General features: G+C 43.6%; 1 pseudogene; it reads right to left on the reverse strand.

Annotated features, from left to right (window-relative positions):
- Window positions 1-14,681: 14,681 nt before the first annotated feature.
- Window positions 14,682-15,371, reverse strand: LOC120043817 (annotated as a pseudogene).
- Window positions 15,372-15,440: the final 69 nt, after the last annotated feature.

Below are 15,440 nucleotides of genomic sequence, written 5' to 3' on the forward strand. Positions count from 1 at the left end.
GAAAGTAATTACAGATAGCAACGTGAAATACAGAAATACTCATCATAAACTTTGATGAAAGATACATGTTTAACATATAATTAAAGATACACTGGTTCTTAATGCAACCGCTGTGTTAGATTAAAAAAATTACTTTAGTAAAAAGCACAGCATGCAATAATCTGAGACAGCGCTCAGCCATTCTCCGCCATTTTGGAGTCAACAGAAATACGAAATTACATCATAAATATTCCCTTACCTTTGATGATCTTTCATCAGAATGCAGTGCCAGGAATCCTAGTTCCACAATAAATCGTTGTTTTGTTTTATAATGTCCATTACTTCTGTCGAATTAGCAACTTTGGCTAGCATGTGTAGTACACGTGTCCAAACACTTGCGCAATTGCACGAAAACGTTGAACGAAAACTTCAAAAAGTGGTATTACAAGTCGAATAAACTGGTCAAACTCAGTTGAGAATCAATCTTCAGGATGTTGTTGTCATATATATCCAATAACGTCCCAAACGGAGCATTTCTTCATGTCTATCTAACGCAGTGCAGACAAAGACATCACATGCCCTCTGTGCGTGGCCAAGAACTGGCAATCTGCCTGACCTGTCACTCCAAAGGCTCTCATCCGGTCCCACATGAAGCTATATGCTTCATTCCACGTTCTACTGCCTGTTGACATCTAGTGGAAGGCGTATGAAGTGCATACAGATCCATAAATATAAGGCAATTGAATAGGCGATGCCTTTCACAGCGACCCATTTCAGAATTTTCACTTCCTGTTTGGAAGTTTGCCTGCCATATGAGTTCTGTTTTACTCACAGATATAATTCAAACAGTTTTAGAAACTTCAGAGTGTTTTCTATCCAATATTAATAATAATATGCATATCATATGATCTAGGACAGAGTACGAGGCCGTTTAATTTGGGCACAAATTCATCCAAAAGTGAAAATGTCGCCCCCTCTCCCTATGAAATGCAAGTAAAACTAAATGCATGCTCTTCAACCGATTGCTGCCCGCACCTGCCCGCCCGTCCAGCATCACTACTCTGGACGGTTCTGACTTAGAATATGTGGACAACTACAAATACCTACAGTGGGGCAAAAAAGTATTTAGTCAGCCACCAATTGTGCAAGTTCTCCCACTTAAAAGGATGAGAGAGGCCTGTAATTTTCATCATAGGTACACTTCAACTATGACAGACAAAATGAGAAAAAAAAATCCAGAAAATCACATTGTAGGATTTTTAATGAATTTATTTGCAAATTATGGTGGAAAATAAGTATTTGGTCAATAACAAAAGTTTATCTCAATACTTTGTTATATACCCTTTGTTGGCAATGACAGAGGTCAAACGTTTTCTGTAAGTCTTCACAAGGTTTTCACACACTGTTGCTGGTGTTTTGGCCCATTCCTCCATGCAGATCTCCTCTAGAGCAGTGATGTTTTGGGGCTGTTGCTGGGCAACACGGACTTTCAACTCCCTCCAAAGATTTTCTATGGGGTTGAGATCTGGAGACTGGCTAGGCCACTCCAGGACCTTGAAATGCTTCTTACGAAGCCACTCCTTCGTTGCCCGGGCGGTGTGTTTGGGATCATTGTCATGCTGAAAGACCCAGCCACGTTTCATCTTCAATGCCCTTGCTGATGGAAGGAGGTTTTCACTCAAAATTTCACGATACATGGCCCCATTCATTCTGTCCTTTACACGGATCAGTCGTCCTGGTCCCTTTGCAGAAAAACAGCCCCAAAGCATGATGTTTCCACCCCCATGCTTGACAGTAGGTATGGTGTTCTTTGGATGCAACTCAGCATTCTTTGTCCTCCAAACAAGACGAGTTGAGTTTTTACCAAAAAGTTCTATTTTGGTTTCATCTGACCATATGACATTCTCCCAATCTTCTTCTGGATCATCCAAATGCTCTCTAGCAAACTTCAGACGGGCCTGGACATGTACTGGCTTAAGCAGGGGGACACGTCTGGCACTGCAGGATTTGAGTCCCTGGCGGCGTAGTGTGTTACTGATGGTAGAATTTTGTTACTTTGGTCCCAGCTCTCTGCAGGTCATTCACTAGGTCCCCCCGTGTGGTTCTGGGATTTTTGCTCACCGTTCTTGTGATCATTTTGACCCCACGGGGTGAGATCTTGCGTGGAGCCCCAGATCGAGGGAGATTATCAGTGGTCTTGTATGTCTTCCATATCCTAATAATTGCTCCCACAGTTGATTTCTTCAAACCAAGCTGCTTACCTATTGCAGATTCAGTCTTCCCAGCCTGGTGCAGGTCTACAATTTTGTTTCTGGTGTCCTTTGACAGCTCTTTGGTCTTGGCCATAGTGGAGTTTGGAGTGTGACTGTTTGAGGTTGTGGACAGGTGTCTTTTATACTGATAACAAGTTCAAACAGGTGCCATTAATACAGGTAACGAGTGGAGGACAGAGGAGCCTCTTAAAGAAGAAGTTACAGGTCAGTGAGAGCCAGAAATCTTGCTTGTTTGTAGGTGACCAAATACTTATTTTCCACCATAATTTGCAAATAAATTCATTAAAAATCCTACAATGTGATTTTCTGGATTTTTTTTTCTCATTTTGTCTGTCATAGTTGAAGTGTACCTATGATGAAAATTACAGGCCTCTCTCATATTTTTAAGTGGGAGAACTTGCACAATTGGTGGCTGACTAAATACTTTTTTGCCCCACTGTAGGTGTCTGGTTAGACTGTAAACTCTCCTTCCAGACTCACATTAAACATCTCCAATCCAAAATGAAATCTAGAATCAGCTTCCTATTTCGCAAACAAGCATCCTTCACTCATGCTGCCAGACATAACCTCGTAAAACTGACCATCCTACCGATCCTCGACTTCGGCGATGTCATTTACAAAATAGCCTCCAACACTCTACTCAACAAATTGGATGCAGTCTATCACAGTGCCATCCGTTTTGTCACCAAAGCCCCATATACTACCCACCACTGCGACCTGTATGCTCTCATTGGCTGGCCCTCGATTCATACTCGTCGCCAAACCCACTGGCTCCAGGTCATCTACAAGTCTCTGCTAGGTAGAGCCCTGCCTTATCTCAGCTTACCGGTCACCATAGCAGCACCCACCCATAGCACGCGCTCCAGCAGGTATATCTCACTGGTCACCCCCAAAGCCAATTCCTCCTTTTGGCCGCCTCTCCTTCCAGTTCTCTTCTGCCAATGACTGGAACGAACTGCAAAAATCACTGAAGCTGGAAACTCATATCTCCCTCACTAGCTTTAAGCACCAGCTGTCAGAGCAGCTCACAGATCACTGCACCTGTACATAGCTTATCTGTAACTTATTGTCAATAGGGGGGCGCTGTTTTCACTGTGGAAAAAATCGTGCCCAAATGAAACGGCCTCGTACTCTTTTCTAGATCATACAATATGCATATTATTATTACTATTGGATAGAAAACACTCAGACGTTTTTAAAACTGTTTGAATTATGTCTGTGAGTAAAACAGAACTCATTTTGCAGGGCAATTTTCAGAAAAATCTGAAAACGAGGTTCTGTTTCAGGGCCTGCCTATTCAATTGCCTCATATTTATCGATATGCATGCACTTCATACGCCTTCCACTAGATGTCAATAGGCAGTGGAAGGTGGAATGGGGTGTCTAGCTTGATCTGAGGCCGAACAAGAGCTTTTGGAGTGGCAGGTCAGGAATTTTCTTTGTCTACCAAGGCGCGCCGGGGACCTCGACATTGCCTTCTGAAAAGCGTTCGGTTTACACGGCGAATATCTCCGGCTCTGAGTTTATTTGATACATGTGATAATAACATCATAAAGTAGGTTTTTTCAACCGAGTTTTATCAGTTTATTCAACGTTTATTGGGACTTTTGGAATTTTCCGTTCTTTGCGCCAAGAGTTGATGGGTATGTTCGCGCCACATGGCTAGCTAAGGTTGCTAATTCGACAGAAGAAATGGACATTCTAAAACCAAACAACGATTTATTCTGGACCAAGGACTCCTTGTACAACATTCTGATGGAAGCTCAACAAAAGTAAGAAAACATTTATGATGTTATTTCGTATTTCTGTGTAAAATGTTGAGTCCTATTCTCCGCCGTTTTGGTGAGCGCTGTCTCGCTATAATGCAAGCTGTATGGTTATGGTAAAGTTATTTGTAAAAATCTAACATGGCGGTTGCATTAACCTGTCTCGCCCCCCCGTTCCGCTAGCGGAACTCCTCCCACATTCCACTGAAAAGGCAGAGCGCGAAATTCAAAAAATATTTTTTTTAGAAATATTTAACTTTCACACATTAACAAGTCCAATACAGCTAATGAAAGATACTCATCTTGTGAATCCAGCCAACATGTCCGATTTTTTAAATGTTTTACAGGGAAAACACAATATATATTTATGTTAGCTCACCAACAAATAGAAAAAAGCACAGACATTTTTCACAGCACAGGTAGCAAAATCAAAATCAACCAAACTAACCTAGAACAAACCAAAGAAACCAAGAAACAACTTAATCAGATGACAGTCTTATAACATGTTATACAATAAATCTATGTTTTGTTCGAAAAAGGTGCATATTTGAGCTATAAATCAGTTTTACATTACTACTACCATCATAGCTACAGTCAGAAATAGCACGGGAGTAGCCAGAGTAAATACAGACACCAACGTCAACTACCTAATTACACATCATAAAACATTTCAGAAAAATATATGGTGGATAGCAAATGAAAGACAAAGATCTTGTGAATATAGCCAATATTTCCGATTTTTAAAATGTTTTACAGCGAAAACACCACGTATATTTATGTTAGCTCACCACCAAATACAAAAGACAGACAGACATTTTTCACAGCACCGGTAGCATGCAGGTAGCATGCACAAAGCCAACCTAACTAATCTAGAACCAACCTAACTAACCTAGAAACAACTCCCTCAGATGACAGTCCTATAACATGTTACACAATAAATCTATGTTTTGTTCAAAAAATGTGCATATTTGAGCTATAAATCAGTTTTACATTACTGCTACCATCATAGCTACAGTCAGAAATAGCACGGGAGTAGCCAGAGTAAATACAGACACCAACGTCAACTACCTAATTACTCATCATAAAACATTTCAGAGAAATATATGGTGGATAGCAAATGAAAGACAAAGATCTTGTGAATACAGCCAATATTTCCGATTTTTGAAGTGTTTTACAGCGAAAACACAATATATCGTTATATTAGCTTACTACAATAGCTATCACACAACAGCATTGATTCAAGGCAAACGGTAGCGATAGCACAGTTCGACAGATATATGAAATAACATCCCAAATTGGGTCCTTATCTTTGTTGATCTTCCATCAGAATGTTGTACAAGGGGTCCTTTGTTCAGAACCGTCTTTGTTTGGATCCAGAACGAACTATTTCCCTCTTGAATTAGCAAGCACACTGGCCGTGCGGCGCTAACCTCTCCTTCTTGAACAAATTCCTCCAACGCATCACGTCTAAAGTCCCGAATAAATTTCAATAATATAATTAAACTATATTGAAAAAACATACTTTAGGATGATATTGTGACATGTATCAAATAAAATCGAAGCCGGAGATCATATTCACCTATAACGACGGTTTTCCAGGAGGCGATTCCAGGTCCAACTTCGCGCCTTCCAAAAAAAAATAATGGCGGACCTCTCACTCCAAGAGGTTGTATTCAATCCCAGAACGAGATAATCAAGTCATTTCTGCTCTCACTTCCGCATGACACCCAGGGGAAGGTGTATGACGTGTTTCTACAGTCATAAGTGACATGCCCTTTTATAGACAAGCTCTTGAAGAGAGACCTCGCTTTTGGAAATCTCACTTCCGGATAGGAAATGGGCTGTAAAAAGAGTTCTGTTTCACTTAGAGAAATAATTAGAACGGTTTTAGAAACTAGAGAGTGTTTTCTATCCAATATTAATAATAATATGCATATTGTACGAGCAAGAATTGAGTACGAGGCCGTTTAAATTGGATACGATTTTCCCCAAAAGTGAAAACAGCACCCCCTGTCCTTAAGAAGTTTTAAGAACCAGTGTATCTTTCATTTGCCATACAACAAGTATTTTTATGTAAAGTTTATGATGAGTTCTTTGGTCAGATTAGGTGAGTGTCCAAAATATCTCCGGACATTCTGGGGAATCGATGCTACGTATTCACAATGTATAATCAGGATTTGTAGCTCTAAATATGCACATTTTCTAACAAAACATAATTGTATTGTATAACATGATGTTATAAGACTGTCATCTGATGAATTTGTTCAAGGTTAGTGATTAATTTTATCTCTATTTTGTCGGTTTTGTGCAAGCTATTTTTGCGGGGAGTAAATTGCGTTGTGTGTTTGGCTACTGTAGTGAGCTAATAGAAATATATATTGTGTTTTCGTTGTAAAACACTTAAAAAATCGGAAATATTGGCTGGATTCACAAGATGTTTATCTTTCATTTGCTGTACACCATGTATTTTTCATAAATGTTTTATGATGAGTATTTAGGTATTTCACGTTGCTCTCTGTAATTATTCTGGCTGCTTTGGTGATATTTTTGATGGTAGCTGCAATGTAAAACTATGATTTATACCTCAAATATGCACATTTTCGAACAAAACATAAATGTATTGTATAACATGTTATAAGACTGTCATCTGATGAAGTTGTTTCTTGGTTAGTGACTAATTTTATCTCAATTTGGTCGGTTTTGTGATAGCTACCTATGCAGTAGAAACATGGTGAAAATATGCGGTTGAGTCTTTAGCTATTGTGGTTAGCTAATAGAAATACATATTGTGTTTTCGCTGTAAAACATTTAAAAAATCGGAAATGATGGCTGGATTCACAAGCTGTTTATCTTTCATTTGCTGTATTGGACTTGTGATTTCATGAAAATTATATTATATGATATCCCTGTCACGTTAGGCTAGGCTATGCTAGTCAGCTTTTTTGATGAGGATGCTCCCGGATCCGGGATGGGTATTAAGTAAAGGTTATCTGTAAATAGCCCATCCAATCTACCTCATCCCCATACTGTATTTTTTTCTTGATCTTGTTCCTTTGCACCCCAGTATCTCTACTTGCACATTCATCTTCTGCACATCCTACCATTCCAGTGTTTAATTGCTTTAATGTAATTACTTCGCCACCATGGCCTATTTATTGCCTTATCTCTCTTATCCTACCTCATTTGCACATGCTGTATATAGATTTTTCTACTGTATTATTGATTGCATGTTTGTTTATTCCATGTGTAACTGTGTTGTTGTATGTATCGAACTGCTTTGCTTTATCTTGGCCAGGTCGCAGTTGCAAATGAGAACTTGTTCTCAACTAGCCTACCTGGTTAAATAAAGGTGAAATTTCAATTTCAATTTCAGCGCAACTGAACAGGACGTTTGATTCAATAAATCTTTTCAATCACGTGGTGTTGTTGTTACTCGACTGTGTTGAGTTAATTTCCGTTAATTCTCTGAGTGAAAAAGACGTGGTAGGGCGACATTATCATACCTCCCAACATGCTTTCTAGCAGGTTGGTTTTTAGAATAGTTGGTTTTAATATCTCATGCACATTGATTGATTATTTTATCTCATACTATACTAAGATAAATAACTTATGCCAGCTGAGTCATCCTCGGTAGACTCGGCAACGGACACATGACAGGCCAACCGGGTCTTGTAAACTCGTCAAGCCAGCTGAGGCATGGAAGCCTGACGAGCCAGCTGAGGCGTCCCCGGATGCTCCAGTAGCGACACCTGGACCCGCGTCACCCATACTAACAAAAAAAAACACTCCCTGATGCTTCGCTTTGGTGAGGCGTTATTCTGTAACCTTTACACTGGGAGTCGGGAAGCAAGTTCAGGGAGTGTATTTAGTAAATACATTTACATAGAACAAAACAAGAAACACGGGGCTATTCGATGCTAATGCAATACGCCGCAGGATGTTTTTGTGCTGGTCAAGGACAGTCAGGTCTGGAGTGAACCAAGGGCTATATCTGTTCCCGTTTCAATTTTTTTTAAATGGGACATGCTTTTTTAACCTGTTTGGGCTGCAGCCCGACACCGGTACACTTATGACAACATCCAGCTCAAGTGCAGGGCGCGAAATTCAAAAGATATTTTTTTTAAATATTTAACTTTCACACATTAACAAGTCCAAGACACCAGATGAAAGGTACACATCTTGTGAATCAAGCCAACATGTCCGATTTTTAAAATGTTTTACAGGGAAGACACAATATGTAAATCTATTAGCTAACCACGTTAGCAAAAGACACCACTATTCTTACTCCATCAGTTTATTACTCCATCAGTAGCTATCACAAATTCGACCAAATAAAGATATAAATAGCCACTAACCAAGAAACAACTTCATCAGATGACAGTCTGATAACATATTTATTGTATAGCATATGTTTTGTTCGAAAAATTTGCATATTTCAGGTATAAATCATAGTTTACATTTCAGCTACAATCAGAAATTGCACCGAAAGCAGCCATAATATTTACAGACACCAACGTCAAATACCTAATTACTCATCATAAAACATTTCTGAAAAATACATAGTGTACAGCAATTGAAAGACAGGCATCTTGTGATTCCAGACAATATTTCCGATTTATTAAATGTTTTACAGCGAAAACAAAATGTAGCGCTATATTAGCGTAGCCACAATAGCCAGAAACACTTGGGCGCCCACGACCAGTTCACATGCACGACAGATATTAGAAATAGCATCATAAAATGTTTCTTACTTTTGGTGATCTTCCGTCAGAATGTTGGACAAGGTGTCCTTTGTCCAGAACAGTCGTTGTTTTGATCTGAAACGGCAAATATCCCTCTTCATTTAGCATGGGCACTTGCCAAGTGGCACGGATCACTCTAACGTCAACAAAGTCAGAGAACGGAACACGGCAAAACTCCCGAAAAAATTTCAATAATCTGATTAAACTATATTGAAAAAACATACGTTACGATGATATGGTCACATGTATCAAATAAAATCCGAGCCGGAGATAGTTGTCGTCCATAACGGCAGCAAAACAGAAGGCAATCCCACTGTCCAAGTCGCGCGCTTCAGAGTACCGGAAATGACGGTCACGTCATACAAAGAGCTTGTATTCCAATTCAGATGAAGATAAACACAAAATTTCTTCTCTCACAGCCTCTTGACAACCAGAGGAAGGCGTATGAAGTGTACGTAGACTCTTACGTATCATGACCATGTATAGGCAGGAAGTTGAACAGAGCATATATTTCTGACATTCCACTTCCTGGTCAGGAAAAGTGCTGCAGAATGAGTTCTGTTTCACTCAGAGAAATAATTCAAACGGTTTTAGAAACTAGAGAGTGTTTTCTATCAAATAGTAATAATAATATGCATATTGTACGAGCAAGAATTGAGTACGAGGCCGTTTGAAATGGGCACTATTTAACTGGCTACTCAATACTGCCCCTTGCAGCCATAACAGGTTTTAAGATAGTGAGGAAAGCACTTTTAAAGAATAACCAGGCATCCTCTACTGACGGGATGAGTGCAATATCTTTCCAGGATACCCGGGCCAGGTTGATTAGAAAGGCCTGCTCGCTGAAGTGTTTTAGGGAGCATTTGACAGTGATGAGGGGTGGTCATTTCACCGCGGACCCATTACGGACGCAAGCAATGAGGCAGTGATCGCTGAGATCCTGGTTGAAGACAGCAGAGGTGTATTTAGAGGGCAGGTTGGTCAGGATGATATCTATGAGGGTGCCCGAGTTTACGGATTTGGAGTTGTACCTGGTGGTTCCATGATAATTTGGGTGAGATTGAGGGCATCTTGCTTAGATTGTAGAACGGCCGGGGTGTTAAGCATATACCAGTTTAGGTCACCTAACAGTACAAACTCTGAAGATAAATGCAGGGCAATTAATTCACATATGGTGTCCAGGGTGCAGCTGAGGGCTGAGGGGGGTCTGTAACAAAAGTCAACAGTGAGAGACTTATTTCTGGAAAGGTGGATTTTTAAAAGTAGAAGCTCAAACTGTTTGGGCACAGACCTGGATAGCATAACAGAACTCTGCAGGCTGTCTCTGCAGTAGATTGCAACTCCATCCCTTTTGGCAGTTCTATCTTGGCGGAAAATGTTATAGTTGGGGATGGAAATTTCAGAATTTTTGGTGGCCTTACTAAGCCAGGATTCAGACACAGCTAGGACATCAGGGTTGGTGGAGTGTGCTAAAGCAGTGAAAAAAAACTACTTTAGGGAGGAGGCTTCTGATATTAACATGCATGAAACCAAGGCTTTTACGGTTACTGAAGTCAACAAATGACTGTACCTGGGGAATAGGAGTGGAACTGGGGGCTACAGGGCCTGGGTTAACCTCTACATCACCAGAGGAACAGAGGAAGAGTAGGATAAGGGTACGGCTAAAGGCTAGCAAAACTGGTCGTCTAGTGCGTTGGGGACAGAGAATAAAAGGAGCAGATTTCTGGGTGTGGTAGAATAGATTCAAGGCATAATGTACAGACAAGGGCATGGTAGGATGTGAGTACAGTGGAGGTAAACCTATGTGTTGCGTGATGATAAGAGAGGTTTTGTCTCTGGAGGCATCAATTAACATAGGTGAGGTCTCCTCATGTGTGTGGGGTGGGACGAAAGAGCTATCTAAGGCAATTTGTGCATGTCACGCCCTGACCTTAGAGATCCTTTTAATTCTCTATTTTGGTTAGATCAGGGTGTGACTAAGGTGGGCAATCTAGTTTTCCTATTTCTTTGTTTGGCCTTGTATGGTTCCCAATCAGAGGCAGCTATCTATAGTTGTCTCTGATTGGGGATCATACTTAGGCAGCCTTTTTCCCACCTTAGTTTGTGAGATCTTGATTTTGTATAGTTGCTGTGTAGCCTGCAGAACTTTACGTTCGTTTTGTATTTTGTTGTTTTTTGGTGTTCATTTTAATAAAAGTAAGATGTTCGCCTACCACGCTGCACCTTAATCTCCTCATTCAAACGACGAGCGTAACAGAAGATCCCACCACAAACGGACCAAGCAGCGTGGCCAGGAGGAGCAGACATCCTGGACATGGGAGGATATCTTGGACGGTAAGGGATCCTGGACATGGGAGTAGATCCAGGCCGAAAGGGATCGCCTTCCATGGGAGCAGACGGAGGCAGCGAGGGAGGAACAACGACGACACCGGGTTTCGCGACCACGAAGGAAGCCCGAGAGGCAGCCCCCAAATTTTTGGGATGGGGGGCACACGGGGTGGTTGGCGGAGCCAGGTTTCAGACCAGAGCCAACTCCCCGCGCTCGCTTTAAGGAGCGTGTGACCGTCGTTCAGGCACCATGTTATGCGGTGATACGCACTGTGTCTCCAGTGCGCATTCACAGCCCGGTGCGCTCGGTGCCAGCTCCCCGCACTTGCCGTGCGAAAATGAGCATCCAGCCAGGACGGGTTGTGCCGGCTCAGCGCTCCTGGTCTCCAGTACGCCTCCTTGGACCAGGATATCCTGCGCCGGCTCTACGCACTGTGTTTCCAGTGCGCCTTCACAGCCCAGTGCGTCCTGTGCCAGCGCCCCGCACTTGCCGGGCTATAGTGAGCATCCAGCCAGAACGGGTTGTGCCAGCTCTGCGTTCCCGGCCTCCAGTGCGTCTCCCCAGCCTGGTACGCTCTGTGCCGGCTCCATGCACCAGGCCTCCAGTGCGCCTCCGCAGTCCGGAGCCTCCTGTGAGGGTTCCCAGTCCGAAGCCTCCAGTGATGATCCATGACCCGAAGCCTCCAGTGATGATCCATGACCCGAAGCCTCCAGTGATGATCCATGGCCCGAAGCCTCCAGTGATGATCCATGGCCCGAAGCCTCCAGTGATGATCCATGGCCCGAAGCCTCCAGTGATGATCCATGGCCCGAAGCCTCCAGCGACGGTCCCCAGTCCGGAGCCTCCAGCGACGGTCCCCAGTCTGGAGCCTCCAGCGATGGTCCCCAGTCCGGAGCCTCCAGCGGGGGTTCCCGGTCCGGAGTCCCCGGCAACGATCCATGGTTCGATTCCTCCGGCGATGATTCACGGCCCGGAGCTTCCGGCGATGATCTCCGCACCAGAGGCGCCACCGGAGTTGACGGCGCCACAAGCAGAGCGGGGTCTGCGTTCCGCACCGGAGCCGCCACCAAGGGTAGATGCCCACCCGGACCCTCCCCTATAGGTTCAGGTTTGCGGCCGGAGTTCGCACATTTGGGAGGGGGTACTGTCACACCCTGACCTTAGAGATCATGTTAATTCTCTATTTTGGTTAGTTTAGGGTGTGACTAGGGTGGGCAATCTAGTTTTCCTATTTCTTTGTTTGGCCTGGTATGGTTCCCAATCAGAGGTAGCTGTCTATTGTCTCTGATTGAGGATCATACTTAGGCAGCCTTTTCCCCACCTTAGTTCGTGGGATCTTGATTTTGTATAGTTGCTGTGTAGCCTGCAGAACTTTACGATCGTTTTGTATTTTTTTGTTTTTCGGTGTTCATTTTAATAAAAGTAAGATGTTCGCCTACCACGCTGCACCTTGGTCTCCTCATTCAAACGACGAGCGTAACAGAGCGGGACTGAGGGCTCTACAGTGAAATAAAACAATATAAACTAGCCAAAACAGCAGTAGACAAGGCATATTGACATTAGAGAGAGGCATAAAGCAATCACAGGTGTTGATCAGGAGAGCTAAGACAACAACGGGTAAATGGCGAAGAAAGGGCAGAGCTGGTCAGTTAGATACATACAGGACCTGAGTTCGAGGCTGGGGCCGACAGGTAAACAAAATGAGGTACCGTGTTATTGAAACAGTCCAGGGGGCATCAGCTGTGTAGCCAAGTGATCATAGGGTCAAAAGAGTAGCAATGGGTTAGATAGGGTGCTATACGGTATTCACTACTACACTGGGCGAGCAGGGGACACAGCATTCAGAAAAAGCTAACGGGCCAGGGCTAGTGGATGGTTCTGCGGCGATCACGTCGGCAGTCCAATCATGATGGATTGGCGGGGCTCCATGTTGACAATAAAGAGTCCAGGCCAATTGGCAAAGGAGGTAATTGTAGCCCTAGAATTAGTTGGTATATGGGCCTAGCTCTAGGCTAGCTGGTGCTTACTTCGGGACAGAGGCGTTAGCTAACAGTAGCCACTCGTTTTCCAGCTAGCTAGCTAGCTAGCAGCTAGCTAGGAGTAATGATCCAGTGTAATGATCCAGAGCGGCAGGAATCCGGTGATATGGTAGAGAGAAGCGGTCCGATATGCTCAGGGTTGATATCGCGCTGTGCAGACTGGCAGGTGATTGTCCGAGCTAAGGCTGGCTGATTCCGGGGAAAAAAGGCGAGGACAGCTAGCCGTGGCTAACAAAGACTAGTAGCTAGTTAGCTGGCTAGCTCCTGATGGAAGTTCCAGTTATAAGGAATAAAAATAGAAGATCCGTACCACATTGGGTGAGGCAGGTTGCAGGAAAGTATATTTAGTTCGTAAATATCAAATTAGTGGATTCAGCTATTTCAGCCACACCCGTTGCTGAGAAGTGTATAAAATCAGGCACACAGCTATGCAATCTCCATAGACAAACATTGGTAGTAGAATGACCTTACTGAAGAGCATAGTGATTTTCAACGTGGCACCTTTATAGGATGCCACATTTTCAACAAGTCAGTTCGTAATTTCTGCCCTGCTACAGTACAGCTGCCCCAGTCAACTGTAAGTGCTGTTATTGTGAAGTGGAAATGTCTAGGAGCAACAACAGCTCAGACGCGAAGTGGAAGTTAACACAAACTCACAGAACGGGACCACCGAGTGTAGAAGCACGTAGCGTGTAAAAATTGACTGTCCCCGGTTGCAACACTCACTACCGAGTTCCAAACTGCCTATGAAAGCACAATAACTGTTTGTCGGGATCTTCATGAAATTGGTTTCCATGGCCGAGCAGCCGCACATAAGCGTAAAATCACAATGCGCAATGCCAGGCGTCAGCTGGAGTAGTGTAATGCTCGCTGCCATTGGACTCTGGAACAGTGGAAACGCATTCTCTGGAGTGATGAATCACGCTTCACCATCTGGCAGTCCGACAGATTACTCTGAGTTTCGTGGATGCTAGGAGAATGCTACCTGCTCGAATGCATAGTGTCAACTGTAAAGTTTGGTGGATGAGGAATAATTGTCTGAGGCTGTTGTTCATGGTTTGGGCGAGGCCCCTTAGTTCCCTGACCTTGACTGCGAGCCAGGCATAATCGCCAAACATCAGTGCCCGACCTCACTAATGCTCTTGTGGCTGAATCGAAGCAAGTCCCCACAGCAATGTTCCAACATCTAGAGGAAAGCCTTCCCAGAAGAGTGGAGGCTGTTTTAGCAGCAAAGGGTGGCCACCTCCATATTAATGCCCATGGTTTTGGAATGAGATGTTAAACGAGCAGGTGTCCACATACCTTTGGAAATATAGTGTATTTGAACAATCTATAAATCTTGGTATTCCAGACATGACTCAGTTCCTAATTGTTAAGCTCTCATTAAGTGACTCATACCTGTCTCACCCACGCTGCCCCATTTATATTTGAGTCATTTAGCAGACGCTCTTATCCAGAGCGACTTACAGTTAGATGAATTGCTCAAGGGCACATCGACAGATTTCCCCCCTGGAACAGGCTAATACTAATGTCAACACTTGCTACAGTGGTCACTAAGAGTAAGCCAGGCCTGGAGTTCCACCCTAGTACCCATGCCCCCCTCTGGCCAGCAGAGCCCAGACATTTTGTCTGTGAAGGGCTGGGTGTGTCTGCCTTGAGGTCTGAAGCCATAGTGAGGAGGATGTGGAGGGCCGTTATATGATTTACCGGGTACCATCTTCTTCTGCTTGGGCACTGGAGGACGCCACAAAGGAGCAGCTGGGTAGATCACCTGATATGTGTGGAGATTTTAGGGGAAGGTAGGGGGAGGACGGGTTTCCCTGAGGCCACTATACTCATCTGAGGATGAACCGGAGTGGTAGTCAGAAGTCACCCTCTCCACAGTGCTGGTCACCTTCTTAGTCACATCCTCATCACCAAAGAAACTGGCCACCTTGAAAGGATGGTTCTTCTCTCCATACATGCAACACACTTCCCCTGAGCAGGCCAAGGTTCTTGTACTGAACCCCACTCTCCTGGCAAGCTCGCTGCAGCTCTGGATCCTCCCTCTGCAACCTGTTCAGCCTATTACACCTGAAGTCCTTTGCTGGGGTTGTCAGGGTACCAATGCACCCTGAATTCTCCTGCAGGGCAACAGTCAACCGCTCCACAAACATGTCCACTTTCTAGGTCTCCAACTTTTTTACCTTCTTGATCAGTCTTTTCAGGAAAAACACCACTGCTGCAATCTCCTTTTCCATCATGTTTCACTGATGTGCTGTAATGATGGTCCAAATTCGTAATTGCTGCTCATCAACATTTGGACAACTATA

This window comes from Salvelinus namaycush, chromosome 3 (assembly GCF_016432855.1).
Source record: "Salvelinus namaycush isolate Seneca chromosome 3, SaNama_1.0, whole genome shotgun sequence".
Lineage (NCBI taxonomy): Eukaryota > Metazoa > Chordata > Actinopteri > Salmoniformes > Salmonidae > Salvelinus > Salvelinus namaycush.